Source organism: Capra hircus, chromosome 14 (genome assembly GCF_001704415.2).
Source record: "Capra hircus breed San Clemente chromosome 14, ASM170441v1, whole genome shotgun sequence".
In the NCBI taxonomy this organism is placed as follows: Eukaryota; Metazoa; Chordata; class Mammalia; order Artiodactyla; family Bovidae; genus Capra; species Capra hircus.
The window spans coordinates 1109354-1131112 of NC_030821.1; the positions used below are offsets into that span (position 1 = coordinate 1109354).

Here is a 21759-nt window from a genome sequence, read left to right on the forward strand (position 1 = left end):
TGCTAGTAAAGTAATGCTCAAAATTCTCCAAGCCAGGCTTCAGCAATACCTGAACCGTGAACTCCCTGATGTTCAGACTGGTTTTAGAAAAGGTAGAGGAACCAGGGATCAAATTGCCAACATCCGCTGGATCATGGAAAAAGCAAGAGAGTTCCAGAAAAACATCTATTTCTGCTTTATTGACTATGCCAAAGCCTTTGACTGTTGGATCACAATAAACTGTGGAAAATTCTGAAAGAGATGGGAATACCAGGCCACCTAACCTGCCTCTTGAGGAATATGTATGCAGGTCAGGAAGCAACAGTTAGAACTGGACATGCAACAACAGACTGGTTCCAAATAGGAAAAGGAGTATGTCAGGCTGTATATTGTCACCCTGCTTATTTAACTTCTATGCAGAGTACATCATGAGAAACGCTGGACTGGAAGAAACACAAGCTGCAATCAAGATTGCCGGGAGAAATATCAATAACCTCAGATATGCAGATGACACCACCCTTATGGCAGAAAGTGAAGAGGAGCTACAAAGCCTCTTGATGAAAGTGAAAGAGGAGAGTGAAAAAGTTGGCTTAAAGCTCAACATTCAGAAAACAAAGATCATGGCATCTGGTCCCATCACTTCATGGGAAATAGATGGGGAAACAGTAGAAACAGTGTCAGACTTTATTTTTTTGGGCTCCAAAATCACTGCAGATGGTGACTGCAGCCATGAAATTAAAAGACGCTTACTCCTAGGAAGAAAAGTTATGACCAACCTAGATAGTATATTCAAAAGCAGAGACATTACTTTGCCGACTAAGGTCCATCTAGTCAAGGCTATGGTTTTTCCTGTGGTCATGTATGGATGTGGGAGTTGGACTGTGAAGAAGGCTGAGCGCTGAAAAATTGACGCGTTTGAACTGCGGTGTTGGAGAAGACTTTTGAGAGTCCCTTGGACTGCAAGGATATCCAACCAGTCCATTCTGAAGGAGATCAGCCCTGGGATTTCTTTGGAAGGAATGATGCTAAAGCTGAAACTCCAGTACTTTGGCCACCTCATGCGAAGAGTTGACTCATTGGAAAAGACTCTGATGCTGGGAGAGATTGGCGGCAAGAGGAGAAGGGGACAATCCAGGATGAGATGGCTGGATGGCATCACAGACTCAATGGACGTTGAGTCTGAGTGAACTCCGGGAGATGGTGATGGACAGGGAGGCCTGGCATGCTGCGATTCATGGGGTTGCAAAGAGTCGGACACGACTGAACGACTGAACTGAACTGAACCGCTACAATGTTTCGCATTCTTTTTTTTTGGAGGGACAACCATGTTCTAGAACTGATTTTGGTGATGGTTAACTCTGTGAATACCCTAAAAACCATGACTTGTACCATTTAAATTGAGGAACTGTATGTTATGTGATTTATAGCTCAATGTGGCTGTTAAAAAAAACCCAAAACAAAAAATAAAACGCAGCAATTGTTTCCAAGTCAAAACGAATCACGACACAGCTGCTGGCAGCAACATGACCACTCTACCAGGGACACACGCAAGAAGAGGGAGTCCTCTGGGGACACTGTGGAGGATACCAGATCTTCCTGGGAGTCCAGCAGCGGGGAAACGCCTCAGGCAGCTGAGAAGCTGTGTGGGTGATCTTGGTAGAGCTGATATCATGCAGAAGCTTAGAGCCATGAGTGCAGGGCTTGTTTGCCTTGTACACCCAGATAACAGATGCTGTGAGGAGGACCCAGGGGAAGAGGATTGCAAGAGAGGCAGGAGCTCAGTGATCCCATTCTTTGAATCATCCATTCATCCATTCATTTCTTTATTCAGGAAATATTTACACGGGGTAAAGGATGTGGCCAAAGTGAAGAAGGCTGACAGCTGATAACGAGGGAGAGGACACTCCCTGGATTGGCTGGTCAGGGAAAGGCTCTTTGAAGAGGTGACTTAAAACTTGGTTCTAAAGGAGGAACTGGGCTTGGAAGATCCACTGAGAAGTGTGTTCTATACAGTGGACACATGGTGTGTGTGTGTCGTTGTTAAAAAGAATAGGCATGTATTCAGATGATATTAGGAAAGATGGAGCATGCTCTGTGGGAGACAGTTGAATGTGTTTATAGACTGTGATGAAATCAGTAGAGAAGAAACTGAAAGCTAAGGGGATGGTTGATGAAAGAATGTTCCAGAAGACCTGAGAAGAGAGGGATTCTGTCGCATGCAGAATGGAGACTGGACATACAGTTTTCGGTGCCAGGACAGGAAGCAGAGCTCCCTCCTGCTAGTTTCTGTGATCTCTGCTGCTGAAGAGGAGCCTGTCTGCTGAAAGAAAGGCGGCCAGGAGCGGGCTCCGGGTTCTGAGGGGTGGGAAGGACCGTGGAGTGGGCGGGGGGGTGGTCAGGGCTGCGTATAAGGCGTCCGCAGGGCCGGGCCCCACACCACGGCTGCAGAGCATGCAGGTGCTGGGGCCAGAGGACACGCTACGCAGTGTTGTGTGGCTCTCGCAGAGCACAATGCTGGGGCTTTGGAGATGGTCTGACCCTGGCTGGACCGGGAAAGGAACAAACTGAGCAGGAGAGCGAGTTAAGATCGAAACTGACATTAAAGTCTAGACCGGGACATTAAGGAAGGAAGTGATGTCGAGAAGGAGGAAAAAAGCAGGATTCTAATGAGTCAAAAGCCAAGCAAGCATAAAGGGAAGAAGGGAAGGCATCAGAAGGGAGGCAGTTCCTTGTTATCCTATGGCAGCCCTGTGGTCACACACATTGAAGTACTTGCAAGGATAACAGTAGCTACTTGTCACTGTCAGAAGAAAGGCAAAGGGTTTGACCTACATAATTTCATTTAATTCTCATAGCACATAACATAATCCCCATTTTACTGGTGAGAAAACTGAGGCTTAGTGAGGTTAAATACATTGCTTGCAGTTTATAGCTAGGAAAAAAAAAGAAACTGTATCTGTCTGATGACACCAATACCCACAACCACCAGCCAGATACACATTTCTTGCTGTAAAACAGTCTGTGACTCCTGCACCCTCGTGTTAAGAGCTGGTAACCCAGGCCAGTCATAGTAACCCATCAGGCTCGGCAGGATGAAGTCCAAATCCCCTCAAGAGACACAGGAGGTCAGAGTCCAAACCACACCCTCCTCTGTAGTCACAGCCTCCCACGCCCTCTGTTCTCGCCTGCAGGAACTATTTTCAGAAAGGCCTTAGGACAGCTTTCGGACATGATGCTATCCGGGTCAGTGATGTCCTTCTTCCTCTTCTCCTGGCCGAAACCTTCCAGTCCTTCCAGACTGAGTGTGAGTATCAGCCCCTCTCCCCTTGTCTCAGTGGAAAAAGCAGAGTGATGCCACTTTCCAGACCAGCTGTCTCCAGAGCATCTCTATAGACCCACACCGCAGCTGTCCTCCTCACACTAAGATTCTGGTACTCTGACTCCTTGTTCAGGGCTCTCTACAGTCTCACAGCCCCTTCCCCTTCCATTCAGTATTTCACCATCTGGAAGCGTCCAGAAAAAGGAGGGGAAAAGACTCTGACCAAGGCCAGTGATGGACTCAGAGCAGCCTCAGGGATCTCTGGGCTTGTTCCAGCACTTCAGAGTGGCCAGTCTGGTTCCCGCAGCATCCTTTTAGCAGCTGGCAAAGAGAAGAAATCAGACAATAAAACAATGTAGTCTATGAACTCAAGATATCTGTGGATATCCTTAACTTTTAACACTTTTTAATAAAACACTTTCTAACACTTTTATAATCCAAAAATTAGAATGTTGAATAGTTATCTTTGCTCTGTGTTATACATTATAACTATAATAGGTGCTTCTGTGTTATAATTCAGTTAGTGGGGTGGGTCACTCAGTAGGGAGGTGGGTGGTTTGTGGGTGCACCCAGGATGTGGGTGAAAAGCCCCCCGCAGATTTCACTTTCTGGTTGGCTGATTGGGCAGATACCTTATTTTTCTGGAGCGGCTTTTTCCTTCTGTGTAGAATGGCAGTCGTAGGAGAGCCTTCCTGGCATTGTTTGGGAGGTCAAATGACAGGCTGATTGTCCAAAGCTCTTTGTCAACTGTTGCAGGCTTTAGGGGGAGATAATGGGGGTATTATTTCCCGGAGTGTGAGAGGACCTTATAGGAGGCACTGCCCGCGTTTAACCTGGAAATGCTAATTCAGGGAACTCACCAACCGCGCGGCAGGAAAACCCGGGGAGAGGCCGGGGCCGGATGCAGGAGCAATGGCAAGTCAGACCCCATGGAGTCTCCCTGAAAGAGAAACAGTAACCCGGCGCGTCGGGCTGGGGGCGGCGGCCGCCGGACGCCCCGTCCGCGCCCGCGGGGCCGCTCCAGGCAAAGGTCACGCGCGCGTCCCGCCGGCGGCCGGCTCCCAATGGGCGCCGGGGCCCCGGGCCGGCGGCCCCGCGCGGGGAGGCCGGGAGGCGGGCGGGCGGCCGGGGGCAGGGCCGGCGGGGCCGCGCGGGGCCGCAGCAGCATGGGCCGCCGCGCCGAGCGGGTAGGTGGGCGCCGGGCCGGGCCGGGCTCCGGCGCCTCCCCGCGCGGGGCGCGAGCGGGGCCCGCCTCCAGCCTGGGCGCCCGGGCGCGGCGGGGTGCGCCGGCGCGCGCCGCTTCTGGAGACCCGGCCGCGGGCCCCGGCGGCGGCGCCCCGGGCGCGGCGGGCTCGGGCTTCGCGGCGCTGCGTCCTGGGGCCGGCCGGGCGCTTCGTGCGCTGCCTGCGGGAGCGGGGCGGGGCGGGGAGGCCGCGCTTGCGTTGGAAGCCGCCGGGTGCGGCGAAGCCCTCGGGGGCCCTCCGCTCGGCCCCGGAGGCGGGGGAGCCCCCTCCACAGGCCGGGTCCGCGCCCGAGCCGGGCCTTTGCGCCTCTCCCGGGACGAGCGGGGCCTCTCCTCCGGGAGCGGGGCTGGGGCCGCGGGGTCCGGCCGAGCCGCCTCGGAGCCCGAGCGCGCGCGGCGGGACGCGGGCCAGGGCGGCGGGGGTCGGGGCTGCCGGCCGCCACGCGCCCGGTTTCGCTTTCAAGGTTCACCTCCGATAAGGGCAGGGGAACAAAAGCCCCGCTGGCGCCCGGAAGGACGCGGAGGGGGAGGCAGCCCCGGCGTGCGTGGAGGTCGTTCCCCTCCGGCCGGCGGGGCCAGCGACGGACCGTCCTCCTCACCGCAGCCAGTAGGTGTTTGTCGCCTTTCCGCGCTTCCTCACCGCAGCCAGTAGGTGTTGAGTTTCCGCGCTTCCTCACCTCAGCCAGTAGGTGTTGAGTTTCCGCGCTTCCTCACCTCAGCCAGTAGGTGTTGGTCTCGTTTCCACGCTTCTTCTCCTCAGTCAGTAGGTATTTGTCGAGTTTCCGCGCTTCCTCACTTCAGTCAATAGGTGTTTTTCGCGTTTCCGTGCTCTTCTCCTCAGCCAGTCAATGTTTTCGCGCTTCCTCGCCTCAGTCATTAGGTGTTTGTCTCGTTTCCGCGCTTCCTCACCTCAGCCAGTAGGTGTTTGTCGAGTTTCCGCGCTTCCTCTCCTCAGTCCGTAGGTGTTTGTCTCGTTTCCGCGCTTCCTCTCCTCAGTCAGTAGGTGTTTGTCGAGTTTCCGCGCTTCCTCACTTCAGTCAATAGGTGTTTGTCTCGTTTCCGCGCTTCTTCTCCTCAGTCCGTAGGTGTTTGTCGCGTTTCCGCCCTTCCTCTCCTCAGCCAGTAGGTGTTCTTTCCCGCGCTTCGTGCCCGCCGCCTTTCCATGGCTGCCACCCACCTTCTTGAAAGAGCGGGTGACACTCACCATCTCCATGTCCTCCTGCGCTAAGCCGCTCCGTCGGTCCGCCTCTTTGAGACCCCATGGACCACAGCCCGCCAGGCCCCTCTGCCCCGGGGTTCTCCAGGCGAGAGCACGGGAGTGGTTGCGTGTCCTCCTCCAGGGCGTCTTCCCGGCCCCGGGCTCGAACCTGGGTCTCTCACGGCTCCTGCGCCGGCGGGCCGCCTCTGCACCACTAGCAGTACCGCGCTCGGGCCCAGGCCGCGCGGAGGGGCCTCTGCTCTGCCTCTGAGGACGAAGCTTTGCCGGGGCACCAGAGGCCTCTCGGGGCTCAACCGTGCAGTCTGTTGCCCTGGGCCGTCCCCAGGGCTTCTCTGTGTCATTGTGAGCGTTGGTCATCCTCTCTCTGAAGAATTTTACTGTCCCGGAGCCCTTGATGCCGGCCTCCTGGGCCCCTCTGACCTGTCACCATTGACTGCCTCCCTTCAGCAGTGTCGGCGTGTCCCTCTGCTCTCTGTCTTTCCCTTGGTCTCCCTGGGATACCTCATCTACCCCTATGGCTTCCTCCACTTCATACGCATCTGTAGCCCGTTTGGGTCTTTCTCCTAAATGCCACCCTTCTCTACAGGGTCTCTCCGCTCTGCGGTCTCACGGAGCCTCTTCAAGTCCACGAAATCAGACTGTCTCCTCCCCTCCCCTCCCAGGCCCGCTCCTCTGCCATTGTCCACCGCTCAAATGGGGTCCCTCGTCGTCCAGGCCAGACAGGACAGAGTCACCCTGGACAGAGCCATCATCCCCTTTCATTCGTGACACCTGGTCAGTCCCCAAGTCCTGTCCCCCTCCCTGTCTCACGGGTTTTGCGCACTCGCCGGTGTCTCCAGACCAGCTCCCACTGTTCAGTGTCAGTCAGGACCGCCCCACGTTGACTCCGGTCCCAGCTTTCTGTGAGTCTCATTTGAGACCGGTACTGCCCACCCCCGGGCGCCCTGTCTTGTCACCGTCCTGTATCAAATGGTCTTTCCAAAATGCAGTGCGATCACGCAGACCTGTTTGGAAGAGTCCACAGTGGGTTCCTGTTTTTTCCTTTGAGAACAGTGCTGATGTACACGGGAGCTCTGGACTTGCCCTTTACCTCTGTCTTCAGTGTGATCTCTTAGCAGCCACCCACTCCCTCTCCATGTATGATGCACGTGTGATGCACACCGTACTCATGCAGTGTGTAAATTCAGGCATGTGAAGCTATTTCCTCACCCTGACTTTCCTCCATGTCCTTCTCTTGGGTCTGGTCTGACTTCTGTTTTTTCTTAGACTCGGCTGGCAGCCCCTCTCCTGGAGACCACCCAGGCCATCAGCTCCTTACCCTCCAGCAGGGTGGGTGGTCCTCTCCTTTTCTCCCAGAGCTTCCTCATCTCTTCTGTCAGAGCATTTACCATTCTTTGTTGCAAGCGTCTGCTTGCTTGTCTGTCCTCCACTGGTCTGTAGGCTCCTTGAGAGCAGGATCAGCTCTGTCTGTCCTCGCATCCTTTGAGCCTGTTCTCTGGACCCGGGGGGGCACGCAGTGTATTTATGTGAATTCTTGTGCAGTTGTGGTCAGTGACAATGATCTTCAAGTGATGAATAAGGTGACAGAGATACAATGTATAATAGAACATGTAAAGAATGAAGAATGAATGTCAACCCTGATAATCAGGGACAGGCACACTCTTCCAAGTATTTAACAAGTGAAGGTGTAAACTCTCTGGGTGTCTGAGATAACCCAAGTGAGGTGGACTTCTTTTGTTGTTTTGGCCATGCAGCATGTAGGATCTTAGCTCCCTGACCAGGGATTGAACCTGTGCCCCCTGCATTAGAAGCTCAACGTTCCAACCCCCAGACGGCCAGGGGAGTCTCAAAGTGGGCCTCTAAGAGAGCCCTTTGATAAACTGACATCAAAGAATCAAGCTGGCATGTTTTGACACCAGAAGCAAGGCTCTGAAGGGACCAGCAGATGAGGTGTCTGAGGCCTGCTAGAGTGATGGAGGCTTTGGAGACTAGAGATGAAAAACTTCAGTTTGATTTTCTAAAGAAACACGTGCATTCAGAACTCTATAGACAGAGTGACAGTGACATTCTAATAGGGAGCTATTTAACTGCAAACTGTTCTTTGCACCTTTTGGAGACACAGTACGTTACTGTGAGATTCAAACATACATTACCTTTTAGAAAAAAACGTGTCATATACATCACATGGTACTTTTTGTAAACTTTCAGGAGGTTCGTCCAAGCCTACTCTTGGGCCCTCTGGCATGGTCATGAACCTCACGTTCAGAATCTCTAATCAAAGACGTTATTCATTCAGCAGGCATTTGGGAGAGTAGGTGGTGGTCACCAGGAGCCCACTGCTGTCCCAAGAATGCACCTTTTCTCTTTTGGGAGGGTCCCGGTGGACTGGGTGCCATTGAACCTGCAGTCACAGCGCTGGAGGTCATGTCCCTGCTCGAGCACTTGTGAGCTGCATGACTTTCTCTCTGAGCGACCGTTTCAGTATCTATTAAAAAAGGATAACTAAAATAAAGTTTATGAAAGGATTAACATCTGAAACGTAATTATACTCAGTTTACCTAATCAATTAAAAAACTGTGATTTTAGGAAGGGCCCACATCTCATGATGTGCTCCTGCGTTAGAAGTATGCGTGTGGGCTGGATCAATGACTGTCCGAACGCATTCACTAAAGCATAGCCGATCGGCAGATGGACCTCTTTAGAAGGTGTGCTCCTGGGTCCATCTCCACTCCTGTTTTATTCAATATTAATATCCAGGAAGGCATAGTACACTACTCATGTTTGCTCAGAGACAAGGCTTAATTAAGGATTAGGAATCCAGAAGTTAGCAATAAGTTGTAGTACACTTTGATATTTTATCTTTGTCAGGAGTGTGCAAAAATAGATGCAAAATGTATTGTGCATGGCCAAAATCACTTGCAAATTATTGTGTGTGTGACTCAGAGAGAGAGAGCACGCGTGCTCGAGCACAGAAGAAGGAAAGTTAAAAGACGGAAGTGGTGGCTTCATATACTTACGGTGTAGGGACTTAAATGGACAATACAATCAATCATGAAATTTTCTGCTAAAATAATGTTAGGTTTTATTAAAAGAGGTATGGAATATAGAACATGTAAGGCAGTTGTCACTCTAATATGTGTTATGCAGACCACATTTAGAACAATTGTATCTAGTTCTGGGTGCTAGATATGAACTCATTAGCATTTTTTGAGCACATGTATGTATGTGGTGTGGTGGTGGTTTAGTTGCTAAGTTGTCTCCGACTGTTTGCAACCCCATGGGCTGTAGCCTGCAAAACTCCTCTGTCCATGGGATTTCCCAGGTAAGAATACTGGAGTGGGTTGCCATATATATACATTTTTTTGAACACATATATTGGGCTGGCCAAAAAGTTCATTTGGATTTTTCTGTAAGATGTTATGGAAAAATTATATATATATATGTGTGTGTGTGTGTGTGTATAGTACGTATATATGTGTGTATGTGTATATATACATATGTGTACACATTCATGTATACATATATTGGATGGGCCAAAAAGTTCGTTCAAGTTTTTCCGTAACGTCTTATAGAAAAATCCATAAAATCCGTCCATGCTGTTAAATATATATATGTATACACACGTACATATGTATGTGCACACGGTGTTCCAGTCACTGTGCTTAGATACTGATGATCATGGTGCTAAAAAACAGACTTGTTTTCAGGGTGTTCACAGTATAGGGAAGGTGCTAGATGAACAAGCAGGGGATTTTAATTCGATGTTATACTTGCTATACTAGGGGAAGCTTAGGTCCCTGAGGAACCACTTAAGGGGTTTTGAATTCAGACTTAGCGGAATCAGGGTAAACTTTTAGAGGCAGTGTTTATATTGAAACCCAGAAGCGAAGTATAGGTTATCGAGGTACAGGTGGTGGAGGGAAGAAGATTCCACGTGTAGGTGAAGTGACTTCGGTGGGACGAAAATCCTGTGCAAGGAACTGAGGGAGGGGCGTGCACCTAGAGTGGGGAGGAGGAGAGAGACAGACCAGAGAGGTGGATGGGCCTAGAACTTCATGCTGCGAGGCTCTGACTGGCCCTCAGAGCAGTAGGGAGCTATTGAAGGTTGTAAGCAGGGCAGTGTCACAGTCAGTTTTGTGGAAAGATCAACATAGTTTGGAAAGATCAATCAGTTTTGGAAAGATCAATATAGACAATGAGTTGGAGGGATGGTCAATGAGAGAGAGAAAGAAGAGGGGGGAAACGGCTTAGGAGGAATCACTGTGGTATAAGCAAGAAGGGATGGTGGCTCCAACCAAGATGGTAGCAGGCAGATGAGAAGAGAAGGGCATTTTCAAAGCTCATTAGGAGCTGGAACGCAAGGAGCACCACACATTGTGGTGCTGTAAGGACGGCTGCAGGACGTTTAACCCGCAGAGGAGTCCAGGGAGCCTCTTCAGCTGTCTCTACGTCTTCCGCTCTCCTGGAAGAAAGCTTAGACTGTGCTTGTCTGTCCAAGATGGCAGCCATGGGCCAAATGGGTGGGAGATACAGGGAGATAAACGTCAGCTCGGTACAATGAAGAACTTTCTAACAGCTGGTCCAAGGCAGTGTGTTCTTTGTCACAGAGATGTTTAAACAAAGGCTTGATAAATATTCTAGGGAAAGTTGCAGAGGTAGGGATGGGGTGGCCAAGCTGGAGGGCATTAACATTTCTTATCAACTCCAAGATTCTAAGATTCTGGGTATGAAGTTCAGATATCTTACTTAGCTTGGCATTTAAGGCCCACTGGGACCCCGCCATAGGTAGGACAGCCATATGCCCTGGTTTCCCTGTCTTTCTAGTGAATGCCTGTCACCTCCTAGCAGCTATTAAGAGCACTCAGTGTTCCCTCTCAAAAGTCTTCGTCTGATCAACTTTTGTGATCATGCATCTCTTGACTCGGTATTCCTGCCTTGTCCCCCGGCATCCTGTTAGACCCCCTAAGAACCAGCCATACTGGACTTTCGCTACTCCCAGAGGAGACCTAGCATTCTGTTGCATGTTGGTTCACTCAAGCCATTTCCTCTGTCAGGAATACCCCTCCTCTTTATATCCTAAATACCTTACTGAGAATATACTTTTTCATAAAGGCCTAACCTAAACGCGCTTTCCAGGTGGTTCAGCAATTAAGTATTCACCTGCAATGCAGGAGGCCTGGGTTCGATCCCTGGGTCAGGAAGATCCCCTGGAGTAGGAAATGGCAACCCACTCCAGTATTCTTGCCTAGAGAATCCCATGGACGGAGGAGCCTGGTGGGCTGCTGTTCACAGGGTCCCAAAAGAGTTGGACGCAACCGAGCGACTAAACAACAGAAACAGCCTAAATCAAATGCCGAGTCCTTCATCCAGCTTTCTGATAGTTTTATAAGCTGCATTATAGTGCTAAGTGCTGCGTTGTGCTAAGTCGCTTCAGTCGTGTCTGACTCTTTGTGACCCTATGGGCTGTAGCCCGCCAGGCTCCTCTGTCCATGGGATTCTCCAGGCAGGAACGCTGGAGTGGATTGCTGATAGCGGTAAGTATCAGGACATAGTGATTTTTATACGTATTTGGTTTTTCATTTTTTAATGGGAGTGTAGTGGCTTTACCATGTCTTGCCAGTCTCTGCCGTACGGCGCATGAGTCGGTTGTGTGCATCCATCTATCCCCTGCCCCGTAAACGTCCCTCCCGCCCCAGCCTGCGGCTCCAGGTCACCGCAGGGCACCGAGCTGAGTTCCCTGTGCTGTATGGCAGCTTCCCACCAGTTAACCTAGTTTACACCTGGAAGTGTATCTTCATACATATTTGACCTCCCTCTGTTATCCCCTAGAAGTCTAGTACAAAGACCTGAGAAAAATAGTCACCCAGTGGTATGAGTTATACAATGTTTAAGGCAGTGATCTTTCAGAAGAAAATTCTCATTTATTAAAAAAGTCATATTTTCATTTTATGATTTATGTGTTTTGTGGAAAAAATTTAATGAGGGGAGTAACAGGGAAAAAATTGTCTATAATCTTAGTACCTAGAAACCAGCATATTAACATGTCAGTGAATATCCCTTCTATATTCTTTTATGCACAGGTAGTCTTAAAATTGGAATCACGAGTATCCTTCTATAGCCTGCTTTTCAGTAAAGCTGAAAATTGTTTTACTCCATGTCACTGTATGTTCAAAAACACGGTCCTCCGTGGGTGCTGACTTCTGCTCCATTCTGTAGTGTCTCCTGCTCTGCTTAACTAACTCCTCCCGGGGGACATCAGGTTGTTTCCGTCTTTCAGTGTTGCCAGGAATGCTTTGACGACCATCTGAGATGTACATCTTGTGCCCATACGTCCATTCTGTGAGGGACATTTACATTTTGTAAAATTGCAAGACAGTTTATGACCAAAAACTGATATTGAGTTGCTTAGAAAACATGCATTTAAACAGGGTCTAATTCAACTTAAAAACTTCATTTCTCCTCTATGTTATATAAATCTGTTGTATATGAGACTTTATGTGTGTGTGCCTATATCTCCACTTCTCAGTCCTCTAACTTAATGAAGGAATCTGATTTTAAAATGTGTCAGCAATCATGGGCTTGATGTGGAAGTGAGATATAACCAGTAAATATATTTCTTGAATGAAGAATTGAGAGTTTGAAGTCTAAAAACTTTAGCATCTCTCCATCAGTGTGACACATTTTTATTTCCAAGCTAAATATAAGAAAAGTGATGACATGTATGTTACAGGATAAAGAGAGGTCTCGGAAAAGAGAAACACTGCTAATGTTCTGGTGTCTGGAAAAGACACGTGACCAGGGTCTTAGACTTTTACTCTAAAGAGAATAACTAATCTCCTTAGACACTCAACAAGCAGGTATATCTCCACTGTAGAGTGAAATGTTTTCATATGAGAAGTAAGTCTTGGTTGGGAAACACTGTGAATCAGTTTGGTGACTTTTTAACAAAATAAATGAAAGATCTTGTCATGGATTGAATGGTATCTGTCCCCCACCCCTTGAAGTCCTGACCCCTAATGCTTGTAAATGTGACTTTATTTGAAGATAAGTTCTATATTAGTCAGTTCAGTTCAGTCGCTCAGTCATGTCCGACTCTTTGCGACCCCATGAACCACAGCACGCCAGGCCTCCCTGTCCATCACCAACTCCCAGAGTCCACCCAAACCCATGACCATTGAGTCAGTGATGCCATCCAGCCATCTCATCCTTTGTTGTCCCCTTCTCCTCCTGCCCTCAATCCTTCCCAGCATCAGGGTCTTTTCAAATGAGTCAGCTCTTTGTATCAGGTGGCCAAAGTATTGGAGTTTCAGCTTCAACATCAGTCCTTCCAATGAGTATTCTGGACTGATTTCCTTTAGGATGGACTGGTTGGATCTCTTTGCTGTTCAAGGGACTCTCAAGAGTCTTCTCCAACACCACAGTTCAAAAGCATCAATTCTTCATCACTCAGCTTTCTTTATAGTCCAACTCTCACATCCATACATGACTACTGGAAAAACTATAGCTTTGACTAGATGGGCCTTTGTTGGCCTTTGTTGGGCTTTTTAATATGCTGTCTAGATTGGTCATAGCTTTTCTTCCAAGGAGTAAGTGTCTTTTAATTTCATGCTGTAGTCACCATCTGCAGTGATTTTGGAGCCCTAAAAAAAGAAAATCTGTCGCTGTTTCCATTGCTTCCCCATCTATTTGCCATGATGTGATGGGACCAGATGCCATGATGTTAGTTTTCTGAATGTTGAGTTTTAAGCCAACTTTTTCACTCTCCTCTTTCACTTTCATTAAGAGGCTCTTTAGTTCTTTACTTTCTGCCATTAGGGTGGTGTCATCTGCATATCTGAGGTTATTGATATTTCTCCTGACAATCTTGATTCCAGCTTGTGCTTCTTCCAGCCCAGCGTTTCTCATGATGTACTCTCCATAGAAGTTAAATAAGCAGCCTTGACACTGTGACAATATACAGCCTTGATGTACTCCTTTCCTGATTTGGAACCAGTCTGTTGTTCCACGTCCAGTTCCAGCTGTTGCTTCCTGACCTGTGTACAGATTTCTCAGGAGGCAGGTCAGGTGGTCTGGTATTCCTATCTTTTTAAGAATTTCCCATGCATATGGATTGGCTCAAAAGTTCATTTGCATTTTTCCATTATAGCTTCTATGGATAAACTTGAATGAACTCACTAGCCAACTATATATAAATAGTTGAGAGATTCATTATAAAAATCGACTCACCCAAGGATGGAGGCTGAGAAGATCATTCATGTATTGTCTGCGAGCTGAAGGGCCAGAAACTGGTGGTGCAATTTACTTTTAGTCCAGGGAATTGCAGGGCTAATGGTGTAAGTCCCAGTCTGAACCCCCAGGTTTGAGAACCAGGAGCACTGATATTGAGGAAGAAGATGGATGCCCCAAATCAAGCAAAAAGAGCAAATTCACTCTTTGTCCCTCTTTTTTTCTGTTCAAGCCCCAGTGTATGAAGTGGTCCAAATCAATATTGTTGAAGATAATCTTTACTAAACCAATTCAAATGCTCAGCTCTTCCAGGAATACCCTCACAGACACCTGGAGAAATGTACTGCCAGCTATAGGGGTGTCCCTTAGCCCAATCACATCAATTAACCATCATAAGGATCTTTACAGAGGTAATCAAAGTAAGGTCCAGTGGGCTGTCACCCACTGTGACTGCCATCCTTGTAAAAAGGGGAAATTTGACACAGAGATAGGGAGGAAGGTGATGAGAAGAGACCCAGAGAGAAGATGGCCATCCTCGGAGCCGAGAGGAGGGGCGGGATCAGACCCTAGAGGGACCCAACCCTCTGACACCTTGGTTTTGGGCATCTAAGCTTCCAGCCCTGAGACACAGTAATTTCTGTTATTTAAGTCAGCTGGTTTGTGATACTTTGTCATGGCTTAATACAGATTTAACACCAATTTCATGAATGCGTAATTCCCTTGGTGTGGTTTCAGCAGATAACAGCAACGCAACATTATTCTGCTCCTCCGTCACCAGAGATGATGGTATTGTCCCTAGGCGTGACAGCAGATGGAATGTCGCTGTGTCAGTCAACAAAGCATTTTCTAACTGATCTCCTTTGACCCTGACCGTAACAGATGAGCGTTCTTTTCCTTTCTCTGGCCTTGCCACATGGCCTACAGGCTCTTAGTTCCCCAACCAGGGACTGAACCTGGGCCCCTGCATTGGGAGCGGGGCGTCTTAACCACTGGACCACCAGGGCAGTGCCGAGATGAGCGTTCCCCCACCTCTGGTTTGGGGTAGGAACAGAGGTTCAGAGAGGCCAAGCGAATTATTCAAAGTTGCACAGCTCGGAAGCGGTAGACCTGAAACTCAAATATTGGCCTTTGGATACTAAATACCATACAATTTTAGAGAAAACATGATGCTTTTCACCTTTGTGGACATGCCGAATATCATCTTCCCTCTTTAGAATTTGAAAAGACTTTGAGTTGTGGCATGCTGAGCCAGATTTTTTTTCTTTTTTCTCCTAAATCTCCTGAGAATGATTGAATAATCCCACTTGTTGGAAGACCTCCGATGGCTGAAGACACCTACTCCACCCATGTCTTCATTATCAAATATTTATCAGGAATTTAGGCGCCCGTGTTTATGTGCACAGAATATCTCTTCTCCACTCAGAAGCTTTGTTTACTGACAAAATGGACTTTCTCGGGACCCAGTTTGATTACTGACAAATCCAACTGCAAAACTTTGTACATGTTGGATATAATTGAGTTTTTCCATCATTAATTCTGCTCAGATATTAATTCAACATCGTGACGTGAGGCGCGCCAAACAATTTCCAGGAAGCTGCCTGACTTTAGTCAGCGGGAACAAATGCGAGATTATTGCACTTTTTCCTTGGGTGACCTAAGCTTGTTCTTGGCACCCGTGAGTGCAAAGCACTGGTTGTCTTAGTGTTTCAGTGGCTTCTACCCAGGGGACTTATTAGTTTTGAACCTTGGGGATAATTCCTGAAGAATGTAATTCTTTTCCTCCCTGAAAGAACAAAATGTTGCTTGTGTTGAGCTATTCTTGTTATGGGATAAAACCAGCAGTTCCCAAATTATGGCATCATAAAGGTCTGTAGGTCGGGCTGTCAGATTCAGGAAAAGACAAGCAAACCAAAACAGACAACAGCAACCCTTCCTACCCCGCTCCCAGGATGTCCCAGTTAAATTTCAATTGCAAATAAACAAGAAATACTCTTTTAGTATAAATATGTCCCCAATATTGAAAATACTAAAAAAAAAAAAAAAATTGTCTCTGGCAACCTTACCTGTAAAATTATATTGGGGGTAGAGTACTGATAATTTATCAGTATTTCAAAAGTCTTTGAAAACTGTCCATTTACCTAAGTGAGACTTGAGAGTTTCCTGACAATTTTAAATTCCTTGATTTTGGTTGGGATTTTCTTGAACCCAGCTCCAAAGCACCGGTCATCTCACGCTGAAACCATAATTATACTACCATTTTTGATGACTTGTATTCCAGGGATCATGCAAAGTACATATATTATCTCATGTCATCCTCAAAATCAGAGGCTGGAGAACCATAGCCTGCAGCCACATCTGAGCACTGCTTATTTTGTAAATAAAATTTTGTTGAAACACAGTTACCTCCTTGTTTTCTGTATAGTTTGGGGCTGCTTTGATGTTACAGCAAGTTGAGTAGTTGAGATAGATCATTGTATGGCCCACAAGACCTAAAATATTGATTATTTGGCCCCTTACAGGAAAAGTTTGCGTGCAAAACCGTCCTTTGAAGGAGTTGTCTGTGTTCTCATTTTTAGAATGACAGCATAGAGACCCACAGGGTTCGTAATTGGGCAAATTCTCACGGGCTTCCCTGGTGGCTCAGTGGTAAAGAACTCGCTTGCCAGTGCAGGAGACAAAGAAGGTGTGGATCAAATCCCTGGGTGGGGAAGGTCCCCTGGAGGAGAGAGTGGCTTCCCACAGCGTTCTTGCCTGGAGAACCCCAGGGACAGAGGAGCTGAGCCCATGGGGTCGCAAAGAGTCAGACACGACAGAGCACCTGAGTGCAGTGCACACGAGGTCTCGTCACTCTTTTAGAGTTCAAACCCAGTTCTGTCGAGTTCCACAGCCTCTGCTCTGACTATAGCTGGCCCTGGGGCTGATGGTCAGTTATGTGTATCCTTAAATGGGTTTAACAATGGGGAAACTGATTTCTGATTTCTTATTGAATACTGTCCATCTCAAAGATAAGCCAGATTGCATGGGGTAGTGGTTAAGCAGCCAGGCTCTGGAGCCACATTGCTTAAGCCCCAGATCAACCCCTTTATTTCTCTGTCTCTCAGTTTCCGTCCCTGTGCATTACAGAGGGTGATAACACCTATATGCATGACTGTTACTGGGGTTAAGTGAGACGATGTCTAAAAAACGGGAAGAGCATTTGACGTGTGGGTCACAGGGCATTTATTATTTTTATTTCAAATTATTACTTCAAAATAAGGGTGAAATAAAGAGTCTGGAAAAGTTGGGAGCATTTGCCACGGTTGGTTGACAGAGCAGCGTAGCCAGACGGCTCGGAGAGCACGGGGGCCTCTGCTTGTCAGATCCCAGTGAGGAGAGACAGCCGTCTGGCTTCTTCATGTCGGCGTGTCTCATTTTATTTGCTCTACGGTGCTTCAGAGATAACTGAAAGTTTGTAGCAACTCTGTGTGGAAGGGCACCATTTTTCCAACAGCATTTGCTCAGCTTATGTCTCTGTGTCTCGTTCTGGTATTCTTGCAGTATTTCAGGCTTTCTCGTTATTGCTGTATTTGTTATGTGATCTATGATCAGGGATCTTTGATGTTACTGTTGCAAAAAGATTATGACTTGCGGATTGCTCAGGTGACAGCATTAGCAATTGTGTGTTTTTAAGGTTATTATTTATTTTTGAGTGCACTGGGTCTTTGTTACTGCTGGGGGCCTTTCTCTGGTTGCATGGAGCAGGGACTGCTCTTCACTGCGGTGCACAGGCTCAGTACCGAAGCTCTCGGGTCCTGGACCGTGGGCTTCAGGAGCTATGGCCCTCGGGCTTAGTTGCTCTGGGATATGTGGGATCTTCTCAGACCAGGGATCAAACCCATGTCCCCTGCATTGCCCGGAGGATCCTTAACCACTAGACCACCAGGGAAGTCCAGTCATAATGTATTTTTAAACTAAGATATGCACACTAACCTTTTCCCTTTTATTATTTTACTTATTTGCCTGTGCCGCACAGCAGGTGGGATCTTAGTTTCCCAACTGGGGATCAAACACAGGCCCCACAGTGAAAGTGCTGAGTCCTAACACCTGGATTGCCAGGTAATTCCCAGTACACTGATTTTCAGGTATAATACTATTGCAGACTTGATGGGCTATGGGAGAGTGTCAGCACTGTTTTTATTTGCACCGGGAAACTAAACAGTTTCTGTGACTTGCTTTATTGAGATATTTGCTTTGTTGCAGTGGTCTGGAACCAAACCCACAGTATCTTTGAGGTCTGCTGGTAAGAGCTGTCTTTGTTCTGAGCACGCCTTGTAGCTCTTGGTTGGCCGTGTTTGCCTTGGGAAGGCGTGTTGTGAGATGTTACAGCATGTTCATCCAGTGCTCATTGGACCTTAAACCCCTTATTACTATTACCCTGGATATTTATAGTCCTAATATCCACTTCCAGTGGCTCCAAATTGACTAAAAATAGAGCCAGGCTGCCAGAGAATGACCTTCCTATATAACACAAGACAGGCAATTGTCCTCAGAAACATCTCAATCTGTAAATTAACCTCAGGAAAAAGCTGGAAAAAAATAAGTTTTTCCTCACCCTCCAAAGTATATTTTGTGTATGGAGGCACTATGAATAAAATCTTTATGCAGAGCATGCTAAATATATTAGAATAGATTTGATCTTTAGAGGAGATTAGGAGATAAAGTTGTTCCCTGAGAGTAGTGGGAGTGGAAAGGCTTGAAAAGACTGGAAAAATTTGCAACATTATATACAAACTATTCAAGGGTTAAGTCAATATGTAGTAACTAAAGACATGGCCAAAATTCTCCAAGCCAGGCTTCAACAGTACATGAACCAAGAACTCCCAGATGTTCAAGCTGGATTTAGAAAAGGCAGAGGAACCAGAGATCAAATTGCCAACATCCGTTGGATCATAGAGAAAGCAAGAGAATTCCAAAAAAATATTTGCTTCATTGACTACATTAAAGCTTTTGACTGTGTGGATCACAACAAACTGTGGAAAATTCTTAAAGAGATGGGAAATACCAGACCACCTTACCAGCCTCCTGCAAAACCTGTATGCAGGTCAGGAAGCAACAATTAGAACTGGACATGGAACAATGGACTGGTTCCAAATTGGGAAGGGAGTACGTCAAGGCTGTATATTGTCACCCTGCCTATTTAACTTATATGCAGAGTACATCATGAGAAATGCCAGGCTGAATGAAGCACAAGCTGGAATCAGATGCTGGGAGAAATATTAACAACCTCAGATATGCAGATGACACCACCCTTATGGCAGAAAGTGAAGAAGAACTAAAGAGCCTCGTGATGAAAGTGAAAGAGGAGAGTGAAAAAGTTGGCTTAAAGCTCAACATTCAAAAAACTAAGATCATGGCATCTGGTCCCATCACTTCATGGTGAATAGATGGCGAAACAATGGAAACAGTGTCAGACGTTATTTTCTTGGGCTCCAAAATCACTGCAGTTGGTGACTGCAGCATGAAATTAAAAGATGCTTGCTCCTTGGAAGAAAAACGTTGACAAACCTAGACTGCATATTAAAAAGTAGAGTCATTACTCTGCTGACAAAGGTCCATATAGTCAAAGCTATGGTTTTTGCAGTAGTCCTGTATGGTTGTGAGAATCAGACCATAAAGAAGACTGAGTACTGAAGAATTGATGCTTTTGAACTGTCGTGTTGGAGAAGACTCTTGAGAGCCCCTTGGACAGCAAGAAGATCAAACCAGTCAATTCTTAAGGAAATCAGTCCTGAATATTCATTGGAAGGGCTCATACTGAAGCTGAAACTCCAACGCTTTGGCCACTTGATGCGAAGAACCAACTCATTGGAAAAGACCCTGATGCTGGGAAAGATTGAAGGCGGGAGGAGAAGGGGATGACAGAGGATGAGATGGTTGGATGACATCACTGTCTCAATGAACGTAAATTTGAGCAAGCTCCAGGAGATGGTGGAGGACAGGGAGGCCTGGCGTGCTCCAGTTCGCGGTATCACAAAGAACTGGACACAACCGAGTGCCTGAATAACAAAAACATGGCCAAGACTGCTGCAGACTTCGCTGTGCAGAAATGAAGGGGCGTGAGTGCGCACGGCAGTTATCAGCAGTGTTTTGCAATTTCCTGGTGTGTCTTAGGGGCTTCCCTGGGGGCTTAGTGGTAAAGAATCTGCCTGCCAATCCAGGAGACACAAGTTTGATCCTTGATCCGGGGAGACCCCCTGGAGAAGGAAATGGCAACCCACTCCAGTATTCTTGCCTGGAGAATCCCAGGGATGGAGGGGCCTGGCGGGCTACAGTCCACGGAGTTGCAAAAGAGTCGGACATGACTTTGCCCCTAAACAACAAAGAGTGTCTTGGGTTCATGGAACAGAAGCCAGAAAGTAGCATTATTTGTCTAGGGCTGGGATTTTGCCATCCTCTAGGATTTAGAAAATTCTTGAGAACTCTGGCCGTAGAGGCGGAGGGAGAAGGCCCTGGCAACCTTGCTGCCATTTTACAGCAAATGAAGCTGCCAGACTGCCACCTGGCCCCTCTTCCCCTCCGTCTCGGTTCCCCACAGTCGGGTACGCTTCCCTTCCCCTCTCTTCAGAGTCTTCTTCCTTTGTTAACCTGCTGAACCAACAGTAACTGTGTGCCAGGCTCTGGGGGTAAAAGCGAAGAGGCGTGGACTTGGTTCCTAATCTTGTAGCGTTTACAGTCTAGTGGGAGAGGCACACGTGCCCAGAATTACATGCTGAGCCTGAACTCTCAGGCCAACGTTTGAGACACACCAGCTAACCAAGAAGATGGGCTTGTGCCCTAAAGAACCATCTTGCCTGAGTTACAGAATTTGGACACCTCTTCTACTAGAGCAGGTGGGAGTGAAGTCAAACATGTCCTGGGTTCCCATCAGCCCCTGGAGGGGTGTGTTCATTTCTTCCTCCCTGCAGTCAGGCACAGGTTGGCCTGGTCTGGATGCTCCTGTGAGCCAAACAGAGGTATTTTAGCTTAATGCTCATTTTGTGGGAAGCAGGGTTTCCAGAGATGGGCCATTACGTATAGTTTAAGCCTAAAGGCCACAGCCCTGTAGTAATTAACTTGTGTGTGTGTGTGCATGCGTGTTCAGTCATGTCCGATTCTTTGTGACCCCATGGACTGTAGTCTGCCAGGCTCCTCTCTTCACGGTTAACTCAGAAGGACAAGGTTCTTCCCGAGAATTGATAGGGGAGATGAGACTAAAACTAAGCTCCAAAAAGCAGGTAGACATATTGGGGAGAGAAAGAGTCTTTCCTGGAATAGGCATATAAATAATGATAGTAACTAAGGTTCTTCCCTGTTACAGTTAGGGTAGAGTGTTACAGTGGCAAGGTGTAAACGCCTGGGGAGAAAGAGAATAAAGAAGCGGAAGGTATGTGAAGGGGTAAGGAAGGCCTCTCTCTGAGCCAATAACTGAAGGCTCAGAGAAAGCAGAAGTCTGATGAGTTAATATCCAAACTCAACCAGCAAGGCAGTGGTAGCCCTGAAGTTTGAACCTAGGTTTGTCTGACTTTGAGAACACTTTTCATTGAATCTTGACCAAAAAGGAATTATACTTTCTCTCAACATGATTACATTTAGCTATACTATCCTCCCATGAAATTAAAAGACGCTTACTCCTTGGAAGAAAAGTTATGACCAACCTAGATAGTATATTCAAAAGCAGAGACATTACTTTGCCGACTAAGGTCCCTCTAGTCAAGGCTATGGTTTTTCCTGTGGTCATGTATGGATGTGAGAGTT

The 21759-nt window shown here is 47.5% G+C and overlaps 1 long non-coding RNA gene across 4 annotated transcripts; it reads right to left on the reverse strand.

Moving 5' to 3' along the window:
- Positions 1782–5566, reverse strand: LOC102176344. 4 transcript variants are annotated; one of them, XR_001296514.2, is made up of 4 exons: positions 5256–5566; positions 4159–4238; positions 3931–4055; positions 1782–3619 (listed from the first exon to the last, which is right to left on the reverse strand). It is a non-coding gene; the product is annotated as an uncharacterized LOC102176344 (long non-coding RNA). The 4 variants fall into 4 exon arrangements; XR_001919113.1 differs by having other exon boundaries at positions 5219–5288; XR_001919114.1 differs by lacking the exon at positions 5256–5566 and adding an exon at positions 5012–5113.